Source organism: Pseudophryne corroboree, chromosome 8 (genome assembly GCF_028390025.1).
Source record: "Pseudophryne corroboree isolate aPseCor3 chromosome 8, aPseCor3.hap2, whole genome shotgun sequence".
NCBI lineage: Eukaryota > Metazoa > Chordata > Amphibia > Anura > Myobatrachidae > Pseudophryne > Pseudophryne corroboree.
Window position 1 is genome coordinate 114,707,622 of NC_086451.1, and position 25,379 is coordinate 114,733,000.

General features: G+C 47.4%; 1 protein-coding gene across 1 annotated transcript in view; it reads right to left on the reverse strand.

Moving 5' to 3' along the window:
- LOC134947545 (uncharacterized) overlaps positions 1 to 23,062 on the reverse strand; it is a 72,435-nt gene extending 49,373 nt beyond the window's left edge. The window contains exon 1 of the mRNA XM_063935589.1: positions 22,946 to 23,062. The gene's annotated coding sequence lies outside the window, so the exon portion shown is untranslated. The remainder of the gene's footprint in view (positions 1 to 22,945) is intronic.
- Between the last annotated feature and the right edge of the window lie 2,317 nt (positions 23,063 to 25,379).

Sequence of the window (25,379 nt, forward strand, 5' to 3'; positions counted from 1 at the left end):
GGCACCCAGGTAATCTCTCAGCTGAGAGAACCTCTCACCTTTTGTTTGTTGCCTCGGCATTAGTGACTGCCAGATTACCACACTTGGGAGCTGCTTTGCCCTCTACTCCTGGCCTACCTGCTGTAGTGCTCATTCCAGCTGCTGCTGCTGTCACTATAACGCCAGCTCTCCTACTAGTGCCTTCTTGCTCACCTGACTCTTCTGCTGACAGCTTCACTCCAGCTGCTCCACGCATAAATCCATGCCGGCTCCTGTAACTATGTGACATTTCTCCTCACCCATATGCGCTGTTTACGGACTGATGCCGACGGCTCCTAAGCTGTTACTTGTTGGGATGTAGCCTGTTATACTTCCCCTTTTTTCCTTCTCCATGTGACCTCATTATTGCCTGCTCCTTGCGTGAGGCGACTCCTACTGTATAATTAGGCCCTCCGTTGCCCGCTTATTTTTATGGAAAAATTTCTCATACCGAGCCCGATGTCAGTTGCTGGCTCCGCCTCCACAACCCGAGACGATACTGTGTGGGGACACTCCTCTGATTCAGATTGTTCTGTCTCCCATTCCAGATCTTTACAAAAACGCAAGTCTGTTCCCGTCAGTAAGCCTCCCAAAATGAAACCTGCGGATATTGCGGCGGTGCTGGGCCCCCTGCTAGATGAAAAACTGGTGGGCATTAGGAAAGCTATTGACTCTACTCTATCCAAACTAACTCAACATTCTGGCCGCCTAGATGACGTCGAACAGCGGGTGTCTACCCTGGAGGATGATTTGCATACAGCACAACTTACCATTAATTCACAGCAAAGAGACATTTCGGATCTGACTCAAAAGCTAGATGATTTGGAGAATCGCGGACGCAGAAGTAATCTCCGGGTGGTGGGAATCCCCAAATCGGTCAAAGGTCATGAGTTACTTGATCTTCTCTCTAACTGGATACAGCAACAACTGGCTATGGATCTCAAAGGTCCCCTCTGGCTATCGAGCGAGCGCATAGAATCGGACCTGAACGCAAATTGAACTCTGGTCGCCCTCGCCCTGTGATCATGAAAATCCTTAATTATGCCGACAAGGCTCGGCTCTTAGACCACTACCGGAAGACGGCCAGCCTGACCTACAATGGAGATCAGCTCTTGATCTTTCAAGATTTTTCTACTATTGTCACTGCTAAGCGCAAGGAGTTTGGCCCGTTGTGCAAGCAACTGTTTGACGCCAAAATCAAATTCTCTCTCCTGTATCCGGCTCGACTGCGGGTCTTCGAGGACGGCAAGCCATTGTTCTTCGATGACATAGCACTCGCTAAGGCACACTTCTCGAGTCTACCCACTTGAATGTTGCACTGTTATTATCGCTTGCATGCCTGTTTTCTCTCCTTTTTTCCCCCTCCATCTGTAGGTCACGTGGAGAGGAATAATTGCACAGCTCTGTGTATACAATGAGCTGTACTTTTTCTTGTTTTTCTTGTTTGTTTTCTTTGTTACTGTTTAGTATTGTTAGTTGCACCTGCTGGACCTGCCGTCCCAAATCCTCCATGGGTCAACCCCTTCCCGCTCACTGGGATGGGCAGGGGCCCTACTTCACCTTTAGTATATATTTGCTTGCATTCCCATCCGTCGGCATAGGCTGATATAGCTGACCCTGCTCCTATTCCCCCCACCGCTGCGGAAGATACTCCACTCCTTGCTTTTAATATAGTGTCATGGAATGTGGAAGGCCTTAACGCTCCAGTGAAGCGTAAGAAAGTGCTCTCCCACCTCCACCGTATGACCCCCCACATCACCTTCCTACAGGAAACACATTGGCTGGATGATCCCCGTAACACCTTACGTGCCCCCTGGATTGGGGATTGCATCTCGGCCCCTTATTCTAATAAAACCAGGGGAGTTGCCATTCTTTTTAATAAGTCTTTGCAATATTCAAGACGTAGAAAGTTTCTTGATCCTAATGAGAGATTTATTTTGCTGGATGTGATTATTGATAATGTTTTGTATACTCTCCTTAATCTATATGCCCCGAATGTCTCTCAACAGGATATTTTTGCAGTTGTCCTACAGAAACTTTTATCTTGGCGGAGCTCTAATCTAATTTTAGGAGGTGATTTCAACACGGTCATCGATCCGTCCATGGACAGGTCTGGGGTGAGTGCTTTATCATCTAAATCCGGCTGTGATCTTCTTTCTTCCCTCTGTTCGCAACTTGCTCTCTCCGACCCTTGGCGTATCCATCATCCTCTTCTTCGTGATTACTCCTTCTACCCTCACCCTCACTCTACACACTCCCGTATTGATTATATTTTCCTATCCCGACACCTCTTCCCTAAAGTCACTCATACCTCGATCAAAAATATTATTATCTCAGACCATGCCCCTATTATGATTTCTCTTAAGCTTGCGCTGCCTCAATGCTTTTCCAAATGCTGGAGATTCCCTGCTTATCTTATCCACTCGGAGGATTTTCTCCTACATCTTAGACATACTTGGCACACCTACGTTTCTGATAATTTAGCCCAGGCGGAGGATGTCTCGCTGTTCTGGAGCGCCTTTAAAGCTGTTATCCGGGGTCACATTATCTCATAAGTAAATTCTAGACGCAAAGCATTTAATTCCCGCCTACATGAATTGAGTTCTATTCTCACCTCAACTTATAGAACGTATAAGCGTTCTGATACCCCTGCACATAAAGAGGCGTACCTGACCGCTAATCAAATATATGATACTTTCCTAACAGAGCAGGCCCAGACACGATATGATTACCTGCGGAACAAATTTTTTAGGTGGGGTCATAAATCGGGCAGACTTTTGGCAAACCTCGCTCGGGGACCCCGTACGTGTACATGGGTTGAGGCGGTTAAATCTTCAGGCACTATTATATCAGATCCGACAGCCATTTGTGCTGAATTTATGCAGTTTTACAAATCCCTGTATACAGCAGAGCCAGATAATGTGGAGGCAGGTCAATCCTTTTTGCATGACGCTCAGCTTCCTGTCCTCTCTCGAGATGACGGGGACCTTCTCGAGACGTCTATAACTAAGGAAGAGATACTCACGACTATCAAATCTTTACCAAATGGCAAGAGCCCAGGCCCTGATGGCTTTGGGGCCGAATATTATATATTACTTAGTGCTGAACTCACACCTACTCTAGCCAAACTATACAATCATATCTTTACCTCTGGAACCATACCTTTATATTTCAATGAGGCGCGGATAATCATAATAGCCAAGCCGGGTAAAGATCCCTCCCTCATGGGTTCCTATCGCCCTATCTCACTTCTTAACCAAGACTTCAAATTGCTTACCAAACTAATGGCCAACCGCCTACAGTCTTGTCTGCCTCATCTCATTTCTCTGGCCCAGCTAGGCTTTATTAAAGGCAGACAATCTGTACAAGGTATTAGACCGGCGATAGCTGCTATTTTCCATACCCGCCTTCATAATCTGGAAGATAATATTCTTATTAATTTAGACGCCGAAAAGGCCTTCGATAAAATTGCTTGGCCACACCTTTTTAGAGTGCTCTCCCATCAGCAATTTGGCACTAATTTCTGTAATCTAATGCGAACCCTCTGCACTGCCCCAATGGCCCAGGTGGTAGTTAATAATGTGGCCTCCTCTTCCTTTTTTCTTGAGAGAGGCACCAGACAAGGATGCCCTCTCTCCCCCTTGCTCTTTAATTTGGCCTTGGAACCTTTTATTTGTTATGTCCAACTGCTACCTGGGTTTAGGGGTATTGTTATTGGGGATCGCGAACTCAAAGTTATAGCCTTCGCAGACGACCTACTTATATGTACCTCGGACCCTAAACGCTCCCTCCCTAAATTGGTAAAGGCAATTGACAGATTTTCGTCTTTTGCTGGCTTCTCTATTAACTTTGCCAAGTCTGAAGCCCTGGCCATATTTGGCCAGGCGAGACTGGGTTGGGCAAGACCCTTCCCGTTTAGATGGGCCCCCTCTCATATCACATTTTTGGGAGTGGCTCTACCGCAACATCTCTCCACCCTCTATGCATGTAATATTACCCCGATCATACATAAAATCCGGGATGAACTTAGCCTATGGCAAAACCTTCACCTTAATGTGTTAGGGAGATGCAACCTGTTTAAAATGGCAAGCTTCCAGAAACTCCTGTATATTCTTTAAATGACTCCCATTCTTCTCACTCATTCTGATTTCTCTTTACTTAATACCCTGGTTTCCAAGTTTATATGGAACTGTAAACGTCCCAGGATTAGTCTTAAAAAAATGATGCAATCTGTACGCCAAAGGGGGGTGTAAACCTACCAAACATTAAACAATATAATCTAGCCTGCTTGCTACGTTTTGCCATGGACTGGCTCAGTGGCAACGATGTATTCACAGATACCAAGTTAGAATCCCAGCTTTGTATTCCCCTCTCCCTTGCTTACCTTCTACATACCTAGCCCTCTCAAATAAAATCTTCCCAATTTGATAACCCACTAGTGTCTTCCACTATTAAGGCGTGGAAAATGGCTAGAAAAGCTCTTGGTCTCAAATATTATTACTCAGTATCTCTACCCTTGCTTGGAAACCTGGAGTTCCAGAACGGTACTGCCTCTTTTCCTTTTAGTGCTTGGTGCTCCTCTGGTTTAAGATCTTTACATAATCTGATGACACCTTCTCATACTCCTTTGCCATTCCAGGAGGCTATTGAGAAATATAAAATCTCGCCCCTGCATGGATTTTACTACTCCCAGGCTATACACTATCCTACGTCCGTTCTCCCTCACCTTAAGGAACAAGACTTTATTAACCCCTTAGATTCTCTTTTACGCTCCAATACTTACTCCATATCTTCTATTTATGCCCGTACCCGCTTGGAACTAAACCCCCACACTGATTTTCCTGACCTAGCAAAATGGATCTCCCAACTTCCTCACTCACAGTAGAAAACCCATTAAATACTTTTCTTGCGAACCTTAAACTAATACCGGCAAGTATATATCAGAAAATGGCCTATAAACTGCTACACAGGGCATATATCTCGCCTAAACAAGGTTTTCTAATGGGTATATCAGATAGGGCCGGATGTAATAAATGCCCAGTGGTAGAAGCTAATCTTTTCCATTGTCTCTGGGCCTGCCCTGCCATTCAAAAAGTCTGGCACACCTTACACCATTATGGCACCTCAACACTAGGCATCCCCTTTCAATGTACTGTTCCCTGGGCCCTCTTTGGTCATCTGTCGGACCAACCTGGAATTCCATGCACTGATAAAAAATTGATAGTGTTACTTTCAGCAGTGGGGAAAAAAGCGATATTGCAACAGTGGATCCATCCTACCTCTCCTACTCTTTCTATGGCTACTTCTAGGTTACTCTTTTTATTTAATATGGACTGGTTGGAGGCCTCTATCCATAAGGAAACCCTGACTCCTGCACTCTTTATGTGCTGGGATAAATACATTTGTACCCTTCCTCCCCACACTAGGGTAGCAATACATAAATGTTTCCAGTCTTACTTTTGGTACTCTCTGACAACTTGATAGCCGAGTTTCTCTGACTAACTGAGCCTCCTCTCTTCCCCCTCCCCTTCTTCTTCATTCGTGCTCCCCTCTCCACACGCTTCTTTTTCTTTTTTCCCCCTTCTCTCTTTATTTCTTTTGTTTCTTCCCCGGCGGATTGGATGGACACTTCTATGGACGGATCGGTGGCCTGTAGCTCTTAGTAGGTGCTTTTGTTCACTTTGTTCTAATGTTCTTGTGATATTCTCCCCCCCCCCTTTTTTTTTGTACTGTCAGAATTGAGTGTCAATTTTTAGTCAGTCATATTCAGTTCCATTCTTAATATAATACAGCCTAGTATAATACCTGCTCTTCTGGTGGTTTACAGTTTGTTTTTGTTGATTGTCTTAGAAAATTGGAAAATTTCCTCCGCTTACATAAATATGCTGTATACTTTTAATTCCTTTTCCTGATTATTTTGATGTTGATATGTCTGATATACATGCTGTTCTTTTCTTATTTCTGTACTGTGTTTTGGAGGTATTTAATAAACATATTTGGAAAAAAAAAAGATTTTAAACCTACCGGTAAATCTTTTTCTCCTAGTCCGTAGAGGATGCTGGGGACTCCGTAAGGACCATGGGGTATAGACGGGCTCCGCAGGAGACATGGGCACTACAAAGAACTTTAGATGGGTGTGCACTGGCTCCTCCCTCTATGCCCCTCCTCCAGACCTCAGTTAGAGAACTGTGACCAGAGGAGACGGACAGTACGAGGAAAGGATTTTTGGTAATCCAAGGGCAAGATTCATACCAGCCCACACCATCCACACCGTATAACCTGGAATATATGCAACCAGTCAACAGTATGAACAAAAACAGCATCAGCCAAAAGATTGATCTTAACTGTAACATAACCCTTATGTAAGCAATAACTATGTACAAGCCTTGCAGAAATATGTCCGCACTGGGACGGGCGCCCAGCATCCTCTACGGACTAGGAGAAAAAGATTTACCGGTAGGTTTAAAATCTTATTTTCGCTTACGTTCTAGAGGATGCTGGGGACTCCGTAAGGACCATGGGGATTATACCAAAGCTCCAGACCGGACGGGAGAGTGCGGATGACTCTGCAGCACCGATTGAGCAAACATGAGGTCCTCATCAGCCAGGGTATCAAACTTGTAGAATTTTGCAAAAGTGTTTGAACCTGACCAAGTCGCCGCTCGGCAAAGCTGTAATGCCGAGACGCCTCGGGCAGCCGCCCAAAAAGAGCCCACCTTCCTAGCGGAATGGGCTTTTACCGAATTTTGTAACGGCAATCCAGCCGTAGAATGAGCCGTAGAATGAGCCTGCTGAATCGTGTTACAGATCCAGCGCGCAATGGTCTGCTTAGAAGCAGGAGCGCCAACCTTGTTGGCTGCATACAGGATAAACAGTGCCTCTGTTTTCCTAAACCGAGCCGTCCTGGCTACATAAATTTTTAAGGCCCTGACTACATCAAGGGACTTGGAATCCTCCAAGTTATCTGTAGCCACAGGTACCACAATAGGTTGGTTCATATGAAACGACGAAACCACTTTAGGCAAAAATTGAGGACGAGTCCTTTATTCCGCTCTATCCACATGGAAAATTAGATAGGGGCTTTTGTGAGCCAAAGCCGCCAATTCGGACACCCGCCTTGCAGATGCCAAGGCCAACAACATGACCACCTTCCAAGTGAGAAATTTTAATTCAACCGTTTGAAGAGGTTCAAACCAGTGAGATTTTAGGAACTGTAACACCCCGTTAAGGTCCCATGGTGCCACTGGAGGCACAAAAGGAGGCTGTATATGCAGCACTCCCTTTACAAAAGTCTGGACTTCTGGGAGAGAAGCCAATTCCCTCTGAAAGAAAATTGATAGGGTCGAAATCTGTACCTTAATGGGGCCTAATTTTAGGCCCATATCCACTCCTGTCTGTAGAAAGTGGAGAAAACGGCCCAGATGGAATTCCTCAGTAGGAGCATTCTTGGCTTCACACCAAGATACATACTTTCTCCAGATACGGTGATAATGTTTTGCCGTCACCTCCTTCCTAGCCTTTATCAGAGTAGGGATGACTTCTTTCGGAATGTCTTTCCCAGCTAGGATTCGGTGTTCAACCGCCTTGCCGTCAAATGTAACCGCGGTAAGTCTTGGAACACGCAGGGCCCCTGTTGCAACTGGTCCTCTCTGAGAGAAAGAGGCCACGGATCTTCTGTGAACATTTCCTGAAGATCTGAATACCAGGCCCTTCGAGGCCAATCTGGAACAATGAGTATTGTCCGCACGCTTTTTCGTCTTATGATTCTCAATATCTTTGAGATGAGTGGAAGAGGAGGGAACACATAGACCGACTGAAACACCCACGGTGTCACCAGGGCGTCTACTGCTACTGCCTGAGGGTCCCTTGACCTGGCACAATACCTCCGAAGCTTCTTGTTGAGGCGTGACGCCATCATGTCTATTTGAGGAAGTCCCCAATGACTTGTTATCTCTGTAAAAACTTCTTGATGAAGTCCCCACTCTCCTGGATGGAGATCGTGTCTGTTGAGGAAGTCAGCTTCCCAGTTGTCCACTCTCGGAATGAAGACTGCTGCCAAAGCGCTTATGTGATTTTCTGCCCAGCGAAGAATCCTGGTGGCTTCCGCCATTGCCGCTCTGCTCCTTGTCCCGCCTTGGCGGTTTACATGAGCCACGGCTGTGATGTTGTCTGATTGAATCAAAACCGGTAGGTCGCGAAGAAGATTCTCCGCTTGACGTAGGCCGTTGTATATGGCCCTCAATTCCAGTACGTTGATGTGTAGACAAGCCTCCTGGCTTGACCATAGTCCCTGGAAGTTTCTTCCTTGTGTGACTGCTCCCCATCCTCGGAGGCTCGCATCCGTGGTCACCAGAACCCAGTCTTGAATACCGAATCTGCGACCCTCGAGAAGGTGAGCACTCTGCAGCCACCACAGGAGAGACACCCTGGCCCTGGGGGACAGGCTTATTTTCTGATGAATTTGAAGATGGGACCAGGATTACTTGTCCAGAAGGTCCCACTGAAACGTCCTCGCATGAAACCTGCTGAAGGGGATGGCCTAGTAGGTTGCCACCATTTTTCCCAGTACTCGAGTGCATTGATGGACTGACACTCTATTCGGTTTTAACAGGTCTCTGACCATGTTCTGGAGTTCCTGGGCTTTTTCCATTGGGAGAAAAACCCTCTTTTGTTCCATGTCCAGAATCATGCCTAAGAAAGATAGCCGAGTTGTTGGAACCAACTGTGACTTTGGTAGATTCAGAATCCAGCCATGTTGCTGCAGCACTCTCAGGGAGAGCGCCACGCTTTTCAGCAACTGATCTCTCGATCTTGCTTTTATCAGGAGATCGTCCAAGTACGGGATAATTGTGACTCCCTGCCGGCGCAGGAGCACCATCATTTCCGCCATTACCTTGGTGAAAATCCTCGGGCCGTGGGAAGCCCAAACGGCAACGTCTGAAACTGGTAATGACAGTCCTGTACAGCGAATCTCAGGAACGCCTGATGAGGGGGATATATGGAGACATGAAGGTATGCGTCCTTTATGTCCAGTGACACCATAAAATCCCCCCCTTCCAGGCTGGAGACAACTGCCCGGAGCGATTCCATCTTGAATTTGAACTTTTTCAAGTACAGGTTTAGGGATTTTAAATTTAGAATGGGTCTGACCGAGCCATCCGGTTTTGGGACCACAAATAGGGTTGAATAGTACTCCTTCCCCTGTTGAACTAGGGGAACCTCAACAACCACTTGTTGTTGACACAGTTTTTGAATTGCAGCTAAAACTCTCTCCCTTTCTGGGGAAGAAGCTGGTAAAGCCGATTTAAAAAAACGGCGAGGAGGCACGTCTTCGAATTCCAGCTTGTAACCTTGGGATACAATTTCCATTGCCCAAGGATCCACGTCTGACTGAACCCAGACGTGGCTGAAGAGTCGAAGACGTGCCCCCACCGGCGCGGACTCCCTCAGAGGAGCCCCAGCGTCATGCGGTGGATTTAGTAGAAGCCGGGGAGGACTTCTGCTCCTGGGAACTAGCCGTAGCAGGCTTTTCCCTCTACCCTTACCTCTGGCGAGGAAGGAAGAGCCCCGACCTCTTCTGGACTTATGCGACCGAAAGGACTGCATCTGATATTGCGGCGTTTTCTTTTGCTGTGAGGAAACATAAGGTAAAAAAGTAGATTTACCCACGGTAGCTGTGGAAACCAGGTCCGCGAGACCTTCCCCAAATAAATCCTCACCTTTGTAAGGCAAAACTTCCATATGCCTCTTTGAGTCGGCATCACCCATCCATTGGCGGGTCCACAGGGCTCGCCTAGCAGAAGTCGCCATGGCGTTGGCTCTCGAACCTAGCAGACCAAGGTCTCTCTGAGCATCTCTCATATATAAGACTGCGTCTTTAATGTGACCTAAGGTCAATACAATGGTATCCCTATCCAGGGTATCAATGTCAGCTGACAAAGTATCCGTCCAAGCCGCTACAGCGCTACAAACCCAAGGCAACGCTATTGTCGGTCTGAGCAAGGCATCCGTATGTGTATAAATTGATTTTAAGGTAGTTTCCTGTCTGCGATCAGCAGGATCCTTGAGGGCTGCCGTGCCTGGAGACGGTAGCGCCACCTTTTTGGACAAGCGCGTTAACGCCTTGTCCACCCTGGGTGAGGATTCCCACCGTAACCTGTCCTGCGCAGGGAAAGGATATGCCATAAGAATTCTCTTGGGAATCTGCAGTTTTTTGTCTAGAGTTTCCCAAGCCTTTTCAAATAACGCGTTCAGCTCATGAGATGGGGCAAAGGTTACCTCAGGTTTCTTTTCCTTAAACATGTGAACCCTCTTGTCAGGGACAGAGGGGTCATCTGTGATATGTAAAACATCCTTTATTGCAATAATCATATAATGAATACTTTTGGCCACCCTTGGGTGTAACCTCGCATCATCGTAGTCGACACTGGAGTCAGAATCCGTGTCGGTATCAGTGTCTGCTACTTGGGACAGGGGACGTTTCTGAGATCCTGAAGGGCCCTGTGACACTGTCAAAGCCATGGATTGTCTCCCTGTTCTATCCCTGGACTCTGCTTTGTCCAATCTCTGATGTACTAAAGACACATTTGCATTTAAAACATTCAACATATCCAACCAATCAGGTGTCGGCGTTACCGACGGAGACACCACAATCATTGTCTCCACCTCCTCCTTAGATGAGCCTTCCGCCTCAGACATGCCGACACACGCGTACCGACACCTCCACACACTCAGGGATATATCTATATGGAGACAGTTCCCCAATAAGGCCCTTTGGAGAGACAGAGAGAGAGTATGCCAGCACACACCCAGCGCCACCTGACACTGGAAACCAAATTCCCAGTTAAAACAGCGCTTTTATATATATATGTATATACACTCACTGCGCCAATTAAATGTGCCCCCCCCCCTCCCTCTTTTCTGCCCTCTGTCACCGTGTTCAGCAGGGGAGAGTCCGGGGAGCCAGCTTCTCTGCAGCGTGCTGTGGAGAAAATGGCGCTGGTTAGTGCTGGAGGATCAAGCCCCGCCCCCTCAACGGCGTGCTTCGGTCCCGCTCAAATTTCCAATACAGGTTGAGTATCCCATATCCAAATATTCCGAAATACGGACTTTTCTGTACTGGGGATTATTTAATATACTGCCTCCGCAGAATATATGTATGTTAGCCAGTCCCTAGAGGTTTATTATTGCTGCCCAGGGCGCCCCCCCTGCGCCCTGCACCCTTCAGTGCCCGCTGTATGTGTGTGTGTGTGGGAGCAATGGCGCTGCGCGTTACCGCTGCGCGTTACCTCAGAAAAGATCTGAAGTCTTCTGCCGCCATTGAAGTCTTCTTTCTTCTTATACTCACCCGGCTTCTATCTTCCGGCTCTGTGAGGAGGACGGCGGCGCGGCTCCGGGACGAACGGCGAGGGTGAGACCTGCGTTCCGACCCTCTGGAGCTAATGGTGTCCAGTAGCCTAAGAAGCAGAGCCTATCATTTAAGTAGGTCTGCTTCTCTCCCCTCAGTCCCACGATGCAGGGAGCCTGTTGCCAGCAGTGCTCCCTGAAAATAAAAAACCTAACAAAAGTCTTTTTCAGAGAAACTCAGGAGAGCTCCCCTGTAGTGCACTCAGTCTCCTCTGGGCACAGTTCTCTAACTGAGGTCTGGAGGAGGGGCATAGAGGGAGGAGCCAGTGCACACCCATCTAAAGTTCTTTGTAGTGCCCATGTCTCCTGCGGAGCCCGTCTATAACCCATGGTCCTTATGGAGTCCCCGGCATCCTCTAGGACGTAAGAGAAAAATTGCGACTTTACCTGATGTTCATACTTTCACTCAGGGTGTGTTGCGTATCTAACCTCCCTATGTCCCGCCTGTGGCTCCTTGGGACTTGTCGGTGGTTTTGGAGGCGTTGCAGGAGCCTCCATTTGAACCTCTTGGTTCAGCTGACCTTATGTGGCTTTCCCTTAAGGTGGTGTTCTTGCTGGCTATTGCCTCTGCTAGAAGAGTGTCGGATCTGGGTGCCTTGTCTTGTAGTTCCCCATATCTGATTTTTCACCGTGACCGGGCGGTTCTTAGTACTCGTCCCGGATATTTACCTAAGGTGGTTTCTTCGTTCCACCTTAATCAGGAGATTGTGGTTCCAGCCTTTGCCTCTCCTGATTTGTCTCCCAAAGAGCGGTCTTTGTATGTGGCTCGGGCTCTCTGTATCTATGTGAAGAGAACTGCTTTTATTCGAAAATCTGATTCTCGCTTTGTTTTGTTTGGATTTCACAAACGTGGCTGGCCTGCTCACAAGCAGACCCTGGCCAGATGGATTAAAATGGTGATTGCACATGCTTATGTGAAGGCTGGTCTGTCAGCTCCTGCTCACATTACGGCCCATTCTACTCGGTCTGTTGGACCTTCTTTGGCGGCCCACCATGGTGCGACCCTTGATCAATTGTGCAAGGCTGCTACGTGGTCCTCCGGGAACACGTTCATAAGGTTCTATGCCTTCGATACTGCCGCTTCCCAGGATGCTTCCTTTGGATGCTGGGTTCTTGTGCCCGCTACAGTGCGTCCCCTCCCATAAGGAACTGCTTTAGGACATCCCCATTGTCCAGACTTGTGGAGCTCAGTGTACCCCGCAGCAGAAAACGAGTTTTATGGTAAGAACTTACCTTTGTTAAAACTCTTTCTGCGAGGTACACTGGGCTCCACAAGGCGCCCACCCTGACGCACTTAGCTTCTTTGGGTTGATATGGCATTAGCCGCTGACACTTCTCTTATCATGAGAGTGTGGTATATGTGGCTACTAACCGTTGTCGTCTCTTTTCCTGCTACTGCATTGGGCTGGTTAATTAAAAACTGAGATCCTATGCAGGGAGGCGGGGTGATATAGGAGGCGGCGCTGTGCATTCTGGGAACAGTCAAAGCTTTGAGTCTGTTGCTGCCTCGGATCAAGATCCTACTCAACACCCCATTGTCCATTCCTTGTGGAGCCCAGTGTACCTCGCAGAAAGAGTTTTAACAAAGGTAAGTTCTTACCATAAAACTCGTTTTTTCCATGTACCAATCGAATAGCTCTTAGCCCATATACAAAAGGGGTATAAAGCACTGAAGTGAGATAGCAACACTTTAACCATTTATTATACCAGAGGTTCCCAAACGAGGTACTCAAGGCACCCCAACAGTCCAGGATTTACGTATATACATGGCTCAGCACAGATGGTTAAATCAAATTGACTTAAGTGCTAATTAAGTCACCTGTGGCCAAGCATGGATACATTTAAAACCAGGACCGCTGGGGTGCCTTGAGTATCGCATTTGGGAACCTCTGTACTATGCTGTAAATGGCTAATATTATTTCCAAAAAATGCTCAGAAATTGTATTTTTTAAATTACAGGTTGAGTATCCCTTATCCAAAATGCTTGGGACCAGACGTATTTTGGATATGGGATTTTTCCGTATTTTGGAATAATTGCATACCATAATGAGATATCATGGTGATGGGACCTAAGTCTAAGCACAGAATACATTTATGTTTCATATACACCTTATACACATAGCCTGAAGGCAATTTTAGCCAATATTTTTTATAACTTTGTGCATTAAACAAAGTGTGTGTACATTCACACAATTCATTTATGTTTCATATACACCTTATACACACAGCCTAAAGGTCATTTAATACAATATTTTTAATAAATTTGTGTATTAAACAAAGTTTGTGTACATTGAGTCATCAAAAAACAAAGGTTTCACTATCTCACTCTCACTCAAAAAAGTCTGTATTTCGGAATATTCCGTATTTCGGAATATTTGGATATGGGATACTCGACCTGTATTAAATTAGCTTAAGAACATGTATTTAAAACATATCTAACACAATTTTATTTAAAAAAACAAATAAAATGGGGTTTTTTTTTACAATTTTTAAAAAATATTGGTTAAACAACTATGGGCGAAATATCAGTCCATTTCGGAACATCAAGACTATTGTGAACTTAACATTTTCCCAGCTGTAACTCCTCTCTGCAGCCCAGGGATGGACTGCTTTTAGGCCCTGGCATTTGATCGTGCATGCACCCCGAACGAAAAGCTGCCAGTGATTACTGAATAGATGCCGTGCGCATGCGCACGACATCTATCAATGCATGGAGGGGAGCTGTGGGCTGTCCAGATGCTCAGGGAGCACTGGGCACGCCCCTAAAATGACAAAGCCGGGGGTTGCAGTGCTAGGCCACGCTCTTTCAACTCAAGACCACACCCCTCCATGTGAAGCCCCACCCCCTTTCCAGCAGCAGTTGCACCTCCGGTGCGGCATGTCCCTCTTCACAAGTAACTAAAGTTGGCAGGTATGGCTTTCTGACTCTCGCATTAGATGCGACCACGCCAGGCTAGTGGTTAAGTGACATATTCCTGCCTCTGTGCACGAATCCAAGATCCAAAGAGCATTTTGGATATCTAGTAACACCATAAATTGTGGCATCTGAACTTCCTCAGACTAAAGCAACATAATAATAAAACATTGCCTTCCTGAGCTAAATTAGCTCTTTAAAAACAATTTTAAACTCATTTGTATACAAATACAGGCGGGTGTGATACATTATCCCAGCATTCAGGATGCCAACGGTAACATGACCGACCCTGGCATCACGAAATAGAGAATCCCAACAGTTTTGGGGAGTAAAAAAGCTAACCCTCCCCCCGTCTGGCTAATTACTCCCCTTAAGCCTCCCTCCCCCAGGGCCCTAACACTAATAACCATCTAGATACTTTCCTTCGGGATCCCGTGGTCGGTATTCCTTTGCCGGTGTTCTGAGCTGTGTCGGGTTTCCGGCGTCAGTCACATGACCGCCGGGATGCCACATGCATCCCATACAGGCAACTAATACCAAATGTATTGTATTTGTCATACACAGGCTCGGACTGGCCCACAGGGGTACAGGGGAAACCACCGGTGGGCCTCACTGCCTGGGGCCCCACCCTGTCAATTATACATTATGAATATGTTACATTATACTGCACAGGACTATGGTGTATTTTCTACAGTGCATACAGTGATCAACATTTACAAATATATAAGGGGACAATATACAGATCTTGCGCAGGACCTGTTTTTGGTTAGATCAACACAGAGAACTCGTGGACACTCGCTCAGGTTAGAGGAGAGGAGATTCCACACAATACGGCGTAAAGGCTTTTTTACGGTAAGGACGATACGTGTTTGGAATTCCCTGTCTGAGGGAGTTGTAATGGCCGACTCAGTCAACACCTTTAAGAATGGGTTAGATAAATTCCTAATGGATAAGGATATCCAGGGTTACGGGGCATAGTCACGCACTATGGTTATTATAAAAAATAAAGATTTTACTTACCGGTAAATCTATTTCTCGTAGTCCATAGAGGATGCTGGGGACTCCGTAAGGACCACGGGGAATAGACAGGCTCCACAGGAGATAGGGCACTTTAAGAAAGCTTTGGATTCTGGGTGTGCACTGGCTCCTCCCTCTATGCCCCTCCTCCAGACCTCAGTTAGGGAAACTGTGCCCAGAGGAGATGGACAGTACGAGGAAGGATTTTTGTAAATCTAAGGGCGAGATTCATACCAGCCACACCAATCACACCGTATAACTTGTGATAAACTACCCAGTTAACAGTATGAACAACAACATAGCCTGGGTTCAACCGATAAAACTATAACATAACCCTTATGTAAGCAATAACTATATACAAGTCTTGCAGAAGAAGTCCGCACTTGGGACGGGCGCCCAGCATCCTCTACGGACTACGAGAAATAGATTTACCGGTAAGTAAAATCTTATTTACTCTAACGTCCTATAGGATGCTGGGGACTCCGTAAGGACCATGGGGATTATACCAAAGCTCCCAAACGGGTGGGAGAGTGCGGATGACTCTGCAGCACCGATTGAGCAAACAGGAGGGCCTCCTCAGCCAGGGTATCAAACTTATAGAATTTTGCAAAGGTGTTTGACCCCGACCAAGTAGCTGCTCGGCACAACTGTAATGCCGAGACCCCACGGGCAGCCGCCCAGGAAGAGCCCACCTTCCTAGTGGAATGGGCCTTAACCGATTTAGGCAATGGCAATCCTGCCGTAGAATGCGCCTGCTGAATCGTGTTACAGATCCAGCGAGCAATAGTCTGCTTTGAAGCAGGAGCGCCAACTTTGTTGGCCGCATACAGAACAAACAGAGCTTCAGTCTTCCTGATCCTAGCCGTTCTGGTCACATAAATCTTCAAAGCCCTGACCACATTCAGGGACTCGGAATCCTCCAAGTCCCGTGTAGCCACAGGCACGACAATAGGTTGGTTCACATGAAAAGATGAGACCACTTTTGGCAGAAATTGAGGACGAGTCCTCAACTCTGCCCTATCCACGTGAAAAACCAAGTATGGGCTTTTATGTGATAAAGCCGCCAATTCTGAAACATGCCTTGCCGAAGCTAATGCCAACAACATGACCACTTTCCATGTGAGGTATTTCAACTCCACTGTTTTGAGTGGTTCAAACCAAGGTGACTTGAGGAAACGTAATACCACGTTAAGATCCCAAGGCGCCACCGGAGGTACAAAAGGAGGCTGAATATGCAGCACCCCCTTCACAAAAGTCTGTACTTCAGGAAGAGAGGCCAATTCTCTTTGAAAGAAAATGGATAAGGCCGAAATTTGGACCTTTATGGACCCTAATTTTAGGCCCAAATTCACTCCTGTTTGAAGGAAGTGAAGTAGACGGCCCAAATGGAACTCCTCCGTAGGAGCAACTCTGGCCTCACACCAAGAAACATATTTTCGCCCTATATGGTGATAATGTTTCAACGTCACGTCTTTCCTAGCCTTGATCAGGGTAGGAATGACCTCCTCCGGAATCCCTTTTTCCGCTAGGATCCGGCGTTCAACCGCCATGCCGTCAAACGCAGCCACGGTAAGTCTTGGAACAGACAGGGCCCCTGCTGCAGCAGGTCCCGCCTTAGAGGAAGAGGCCACGGATCTTCTGTGAGCAACTCTTGCAGCTCCGGATACCAAGTCCTCCGTGGCCAATCTGGAACAATGAAAATTGTTCTGACCCTGCTTATTCTTATTATTCTCAACACCTTGGGTATGAGAGGAAGAGGAGGAAACACATAGACCGATCTGAACACCCAAGGTGTCACCAGAGCGTCTACAGCTACCGCCTGAGGGTCCCTTGACCTGGCGCAATACCGCTTTAGCTTTTTGTTGAGACGGGATGCCATCATGTCTATTTGAGGCAGTCCCCACCGACCCGTGATCTGTGCGAAGACTTCTTGATGAAGTCCCCACTCTCCCGGATGCAGGTCATGCCTGCTGAGGAAGTCTGCTTCCCAGTTGTCCACCCCCGGGATGAAAACTGCTGATAGTGCGCTTACATGGCATTCCGCCCAGCGTAGAATCCTGGTCGCTTCTGCCATGGCCACTCTGCTCCTTGTCCCGCCTTGGCGGTTTATATGAGCCACTGCCGTGACATTGTCTGACTGAATCAGAACCGTTTTTTCCTGAAGCAATTCCTCCGCCTGACGTAGGGCGTTGTATATGGCCGTCAACTCCAGTACGTTGATGTGGAGACAAGTCTCTAGATTTGACCAGAGACCTTGGAAATTTCTTCCCAGCGTGACTGCTCCCCAGCCTCGGAGGCTTGCGTCGGTGGTCACCTGGACCCAGTCCTGAATGCCGAACCTGCGACCCTCTAGTAGGTGAGCACTGTGCAGCCACCACAGAAGAGATACCCTGGTCCTGGGAGACAGGGTGATCCTTTGATGCATTTGTAAATGGGACCCGGACCATTTGTCCAAGAGGTCCCATTGAAAAGTCCTCACATGGAACCTGCCGAAGGGGATGGCCTCGTATGAAGCTACCATCTTCCCCAGAACCCGTGTGCAATGATGCACTGAAACCTTTTTTGGCTTTAATAGGTTCCTGACCAGGGCTATGAGCTCCTGAACCTTTTCCATCGGAAGAAAAACCTTTTTATGGTCTGTGTCTAGAATCAGGCCCAAAAAGGTCAGACGCGTTGCAGGGACTAGCTGGGACTTCGGTATATTGAGAATCCAGCCGTACAACTGCAACATCTTCATGGACAGAGACACGCTGTCCAGCAACTTCTCCCGAGATCTCGCCTTTATGAGGAGATCGTCCAAGTATGGGATAATTGTGACACCATCATTTCCGCCATTACCTTGGTGAAAATTCTCGGGGCCGTAGAAAGCCCAAACGGCAACGTCTGAAATTGGTAGTGACAGTCCTGCACTGCAAATCTCAGGAACGCCTGGTGAGGGGGGAATATCGGAACATGAAGGTATGCATCCTTTATGTCCAGGGACACCATCCAATCCCCCCCCCCCTCCAGGCTGACGATGACCGCCCTGAGTGATTCCATTTTGAACTTGAACCTCTTCAAGTACAGGTTCAGGGATTTTAGATTTAAAATGGGTTTGACCGAACCGTCCGGTTTCGGGACCACAAACAGGGTTGAATAATATCCCTCTCCTTGCTGGAGATGAGGAACTGTGACTATCACCTGTTGAATATACAATTTTTGGATTGCGGCTAACACTAGCTCCCTCTCTGACGGGGAAGCCGGCAGAGCCGATTTGAAAAACCGGCGAGGAGGCAAGTCTTCGAATTCTAGTCTGTATACCTGAGAAACAATCTCTAATGCCCAGGGATCCACCTGCGAGTGAACCCAGACGTGGCTGAAAAACCGAAGATCTGCCTCCCCCCGGGAAGCCCCAGCGTCATGCGGTGAACTTTGCAGATATAGGGGAGGACTTCTGCTCCTGGGAACTAGCTGTGTGCAGCTTTTTTCCCTTGCCTTTACCAAAGGACTATCCCCGTACCTTCTTGCTCTTATTGGAACGAAAGGACTGCATTTGATAATGAGGTGCCTTTTTTGTATGCTGCGGGGGGACATAAGGTAAGAAATTCGATTTACCGGCCGTAGCAGTAGAGACAAGGTCCGAGAGGCCGTCTCCAAACAACTCCTCCCCCTTGTAAGGCAAGGACTCCATATGCCGCTTGCAATCGGCGTCTCCCGTCCACTGCCAGGTCCACAAGAGCCGCCTAGCAGAAATAGACATAGCGTTTATTCTGGAGCTTAATAAACAAATGTCCCTTTGAGCATCTCTCATATACAAGGCAGCACTACAAACCCAGGCCGACGCCATAGCCGGTCTAACAATAGTACCTGAATGTGTGTAAATGTGCTTCATGGTAATTTCCTGCTTGCGATCAGCAGGACCCTTGAGGGAAGCTGTATCCTGAGAAGGCAGTGCCACCTTTTTGGATAAGCGTGTCAGCGCCTTGTCTACTTTAGGCGAAGATTCCCATCGTATCCTATCCGTTTGTGGAAAGGGATACGCCATAAGAATCCTTTTGGGAACGTGCAGTCTCCTATCTGGAGATTCCCAAGCCTTTTCGCACAATTCGCTTAGCTCAAATGAGGACAGAAAAGTGACCTCAGGCTTTTTCCCTTCATACATGTGTACCCTCGTGTCAGGGACAGGGGGTTCCTCAGTAATATGCAAAACCTCTTTAATGGCAATAATCATGTACCGAATACCTTTTGCCACCCTCGACTGTAATTTTGCATCTTCATAGTCGACACTAGAGTCAGTATCCGTGTCGGTATCTGTGTCATCGATCTGGGATATGGTGCGCTTCTGAGACCCCGAAGGACCTGGCGCCACAGGGATAGGCATGGCCTGGCTACCTGACTGATCCCTAGCTTCAGCCTTGTCTAACCTTTTATGTAGTAGATTTACATTTGCATTTAAGACATTCAGCATATCCACCCAGTTCGGTGTCGGCGTTGCCGACGGCGACCTGACATTCAAGCACTCCCCCTCCACATTAAGCGAGTCTTCCTCGTCAACCATGTCGACACACGCGTACCGACACACTTCACCCACACAGGGAAACTCTTTTCTGAAGACAGTATCCCCTTTCAGGCCCTTTGGAGAGACAGAGAGAGAGTATGCCAGCACACACCCCAGCGCTATACCCCTGGAAAGAAACACACTGGAGTAGTAATTAAACGCCAAATATGTGCCCCCCCCCTCTCCTTCAAAACCCCCTTTCACCGTGTGTAAAGCAGGGGAGAGTCCGGGGAGCTTCCTCTCAGCGGTGCGGTGGAGAGAAAATGGCGCTGGTGAGTGCTGAGGGAGAAGCCCCGCCCCCTCGGCGGCGGGCTTCTGTCCCGCTCAAAGTTATAAAAAAAAATGTTGGGGGCTCTTTTATATACATGTACAGTGCCCACCTGTACATGTATATAGTCTTTTGCCATAAGAGAGGTGTTTATATTGCTGCCCAGGGCGCCCCCCCTGCGCCCTGACCCTTACAGTGACCGGAGGGTGTGAGGTGTGTGGAGCAATGACGCACAGCTGCAGTGCTGTGCGTTACCTCAGTGAAGCTCTGAAGGCTTCTGCCGCCTGAGACGTCTTCTGACTTTGTTTCTTCTGGCTCTGTGAGGAGAACGGCGGCGCGGCTCTGGGAGTGAACGCCCAGGACGAACCTGTGTTCACCCCCTCTGGTGCTAATGTTGTCCAGTAGCCGAGGAAGCAGAGCCTATCATTTAAGTAGGTCTGCCCCTCTCTCCTCAGTCCCTCGATGCAGGGAGCCTGTTGCCAGCAGTGCTCCCTGTAAAAATACAGAAAAAATCCAAACAAAAATGCTTTCTAAGCAGAGAACTCAGGGGAGCTCCCTGCAGTGCACCCATTTCCCTCTGGGCACAGTGTAAAACTGAGGTCTGGAGGAGGTGCATAGAGGGAGGAGCAAGTGCACACCCAGAATCCAAAGCTTTCTTAAAGTGCCCTATCTCCTGCAGAGTCCGTCTATTCCCCATGGTCCTTACGGAGTCCCCAGCATCCTCTAGGACGTTAGAGAAAAGAGGGGTAAAATGTAACGGCAGTCATCAACATCAGTCAAAATTTTATACAAAATAATCGTGCATAGGAGACCACAAATAGGTTGAACTCGACGGACAATTGTCTTTTTTCAACCTTAGATACTATGTTACTATGCATTGCTGTTATTATTCTGGAACATTGGGGGTCATTCCGAGTTGTTCGCTCGGTAAAAATCTTCGCATCGCAGCGATTTTCCGCTTAATGCGCATGCGCAATGTCCGCACTGCGACTGCGCCAAGTAAATTTGCTATGCACTTAGGAATTTTACTCACGGCATTTTCATCGTTCTGGCGATCGTAATGTGATTGACAGGAAATGGGTGTTACTGGGCGGAAACAGGCCGTTTTATGGGCGTGTGGGAAAAAACGCTACCGTTTCCGGAAAAAACGCAGGAGTGGCTGGAGAAACGGGGGAGTGTCTGGGCGAACGCTGGGTGTGTTTGTGACGTCAAACCAGGAACGACAAGCAGTGAAATGATCGCAGATGCCGAGTAAGTCTGAAGCTACTCAGAAACTGCTACGAGGTGTGTAATCGCAATATTGCGAATACATCGTTCGCAATTTTAAGATGCTAAGATTCACTCCCAGTAGGCGGCGGCTTAGCATGAGCAAATCTGCTAAAATTCACTTGCGAGCGAACAACTCGGAATGACCCCCATTATCATGCATGCACTAGCAGTATTTACTATATATACAGAGCCGGCCCTAACCAATATGATGCCCTAGGCAAGATTTTGGCTGGTGCCCCCTAGCACCACCGCTGGTTCCGCCTCTGACCTTGACCCTCTTTCCCAGCACCACCACCCTCACCCACAGCAGTCCTTATTTTGGCATTTGTACCCCCTATACTTTAAATAGGAACAGCTCGCACATTTGTCGCACAGCCCAAAAAGGGGTGTGTTTTTGCTGGCAAGGGGCATGGCCACACAATAGTAACCCCAATTCCAATTACGCCACACAGTATTGCAACTTTATTCACATTTGATCATGCGATAGTGTCCATAATTCATATTACAGTAGAGCCCCTTATTCACATTACATCACACTGACTTGCTCCTTATTCAGATTACACCACACCCTATTGCTCTTTATTCACATTAGACGACACAGTAGTGCCCTTTCTATACGCAACGCCACATAGTAGAGCACCTTATACACATAATGCCACACATTAGTAATGCATTTATACACATAATTCCACACAGTAATGCCCCTTACACATATGAGACACCTTATTAATGTCCTTATAAACATAATGCGCCTTACACATTATGACAACCTTTATTAATGCCCTTTTACACATAATGTCCCTTACACATATGCTGCACATTATTAATGCCCTTATACACATGATGACACACATAGTGCCCCCTACACATTTGCTGCACATTATTAGTGCCCCTATACACATGACACAGATACAGTAGTACCCTTTTACACATATGTTGCACATTATTAATGCATTTTTACATGATACACATAATGCTCCTTACACATATTCTGAACACTACTGCACAACCAACCCACTCACATGCACACAGCACTCACACTGCCACTAACACTGTGACCTCTGCCTCTGCTTGGATACAGATGTGTCCTCACAAATCTTGCCTCAATGCTAATGTCGGGTACCTTTTTTTAAAGAAAGTGCATCTTATTTGCATTGCTATGTGGCTAGGATACACAAGCAGCTTCTGCTGATTAAACTGATATGCAGCATGCCTATATACTGTGTGAGACTGTGGCTGTATCTGCATATGAAATGCTACACACAGAATATAGGCATGCCGCATATCATTTTAATCAGCAGAAGCTGCTGATGCCCCTAGACATATCAAATGCCCTAGGCAATTGCCTAGTTTGCCTATGGCCGGCTCTGTATATATATTATTTATCAAGGGGCCCAGACCATACACTAATGGTTTGCCAAGCCTCTAAGAATGGGCCCCTACCACTGCAATTCCCCGGTGGGCCCTTCATGCCCCAGTCCGACACTGGTCATACATGCACAAATAATGCACATACCTTAATGTCTGGTTAATAAGACAGAAGGGAGTTGAGGTTCGAGAGGATCCATGAACGTCTGAGCTACCAATCCAGAAGATCTTTTCCTTTTTTGAGTAGCTTCTGTCATTCCACCATTTCTGTATTATAATTTATTTAAAAAAAAACTGAAAATATTTATTCCATTAAACCTGTTATTTAAAATGCTATTACTGAATGATAATTCTGCAGGTTCTCAGAGTGCTATGTGATTGCTATGGCAACAAAAGAAACATGTAGCAGATGATGTAGTAAATAGAAGGCTTTGGAATGACTCTAAAAACTCTGTTTTCACTGTGACATTGGGGGTCATTCCGACCTGATCACACGCTGCTGTTTTTTTGCAGTGCAGCGATCAGGTCACTACTGCGCATGTGTATGCACCGCAATGCGCAGGCGCATTGTACGGGTACAAAGCGGATCGTTGCTGGGCGATGGATTTAACAAAGAATCCATTCACACAGCCGATCGCAAGAAGATTGACAGGAAGAGGGCGTTTACGGGTGTCAACTGACCGTTTTCAGGAAGTGGTTGGAAAAACGCAGGCGTGTCCAAGCGTTTGCAGGGCGGGTGTCAGACGTCAATTCCGGGACTGGACAGGCTGAAATGATCGCAGCGGCTGAGTAAGTTCAGACCTACTCAGAAACTGCACAAACTGTTTTTGTACTGCTCGGCTGCACAAGCGTTCGCACACTTGCACAGCTAAAACACACTCCCCTGTGGGCGGCGACTATGCGTTTGCACGGCTGCAAAAAGTAGCTAGCGAGAGATCAACTCGGAATGACCCCCCTTGTCTCTTTCCTTTACCTCCTGTTATCACATGGCATTCTAAAGGCCCATACACATTAGACGATGTCGCTCTGTGAGCAACATCGTCTAACGTTTCCCCCTCCCGGGCCGGCCGGTCGGCGGCCGCCTGTACGCACTGAGCGATATGACCGCTCATATCGCTCAGTGACGTCACGCCCCCGCCAGCCCTGCATGAAGGTCGTGGACGACAGTCCACATCCTTCATGCATGCCCTACCGACAGCGACGATCGTTGCCGACCCGCGGGGCCGCGCATCGGTCGTCGCTGGCGGCATACACACTTAACGATAAAATGAGCGACGTCGCTCAAGGAGGGGGAAAATGAGCGACGTCGCTCATTTTATCATTAAGTGTGTACGGACCTTAAGAGCTGTGAACTTGTGTTTGTGTCTGGCAGCCATGTTGTTTTCTTCCATAGTAATTTTGAAAAGAAGATAATAATTTGCAGGAAGATAGCTAAATATGTGTCAGATGCATGCTTAATACGTACATAACTTGTTTATTAAAGAAAACAAAATTGACTTTAATATGTGAAGAGCTGTTTCACATATTAGACAATGTGCTCAGACACACACATTGCGGTCGAATCCATCGGGGATGTGCTGGGCGGCCCCTGCATGTGCAGAGATGAACGCAGATCTTGCTGCGTATGCAGCCATGTGCTTTCATCTCTGAATAACCCCCATGATGCATAAATGTTGATTTGGAACCGTGGTACCTGAATACACTTCGGCAGCTTTAGTGCAGACTGTGTATTTTTTAGCTTATACAATAAAATAAATTGTCCTTGAAGTATGTTAATTAACTACTAGTGCTTCTATATGACCCAGAGTTTCTTCCACCTGAAAGCAATGATGCTTAATATTATCCATATATACAGGTGTTAAAGTGAGCTGGAACAGGGCGCAACTGCGTTCTGTCAGTTCCACTTGGAGACGGAACGCAGTTCTGCCTCCTCCGGCTCACCTAACCCTATGTTTGCCCGGCATCGCAGGGAGATGCGGGCGCCCGCTGAGATTGTGTTACCAGCTGGCGCCAGGCTCTCTCTCCACAGCGGAAGCTCCTGTCAGTGTGCGCTACGGGAGAGACGTCATGACATCTCTCCCATAGTGCTGAGGAGCGGACGCCGGAAGGACGCGGGAGCGGGGCTTGGTGAGTATTGTGAGTTTTTTTTATATATATGTTTCAGTGTAAGTGGCGCTTCTACTAGGGGCAAACTACATAGGGTCATTACTACTGGAGGGCTGACTACAGGGGCTAAACTACTGGGGGCATTACTACTGGGGGCTAACTACAGGGGCTAAACTACATAGGGGCTAAACTACTGGGGGGGTGACTACAGGGGATAAACTACTGGGGGCATTACTACTGGGGGCTAACTACAGGGGCTAAACTACATAGGGGCTAAACTACTGGGGGGGTGACTACAGGGGATAAACTACTGGGGGCATTACTACTGGGGGGCTAACTACAGGGGCTAAACTACCGGGGGCATTACTACTGGGGGCATTACTACTGGGGGCTAACTACAGGGGCTAAACTACATAGGGGCATTACTACTGGGGGCATTACTACTGTGGGCGTAACTACAGGGCCTAAACTACATA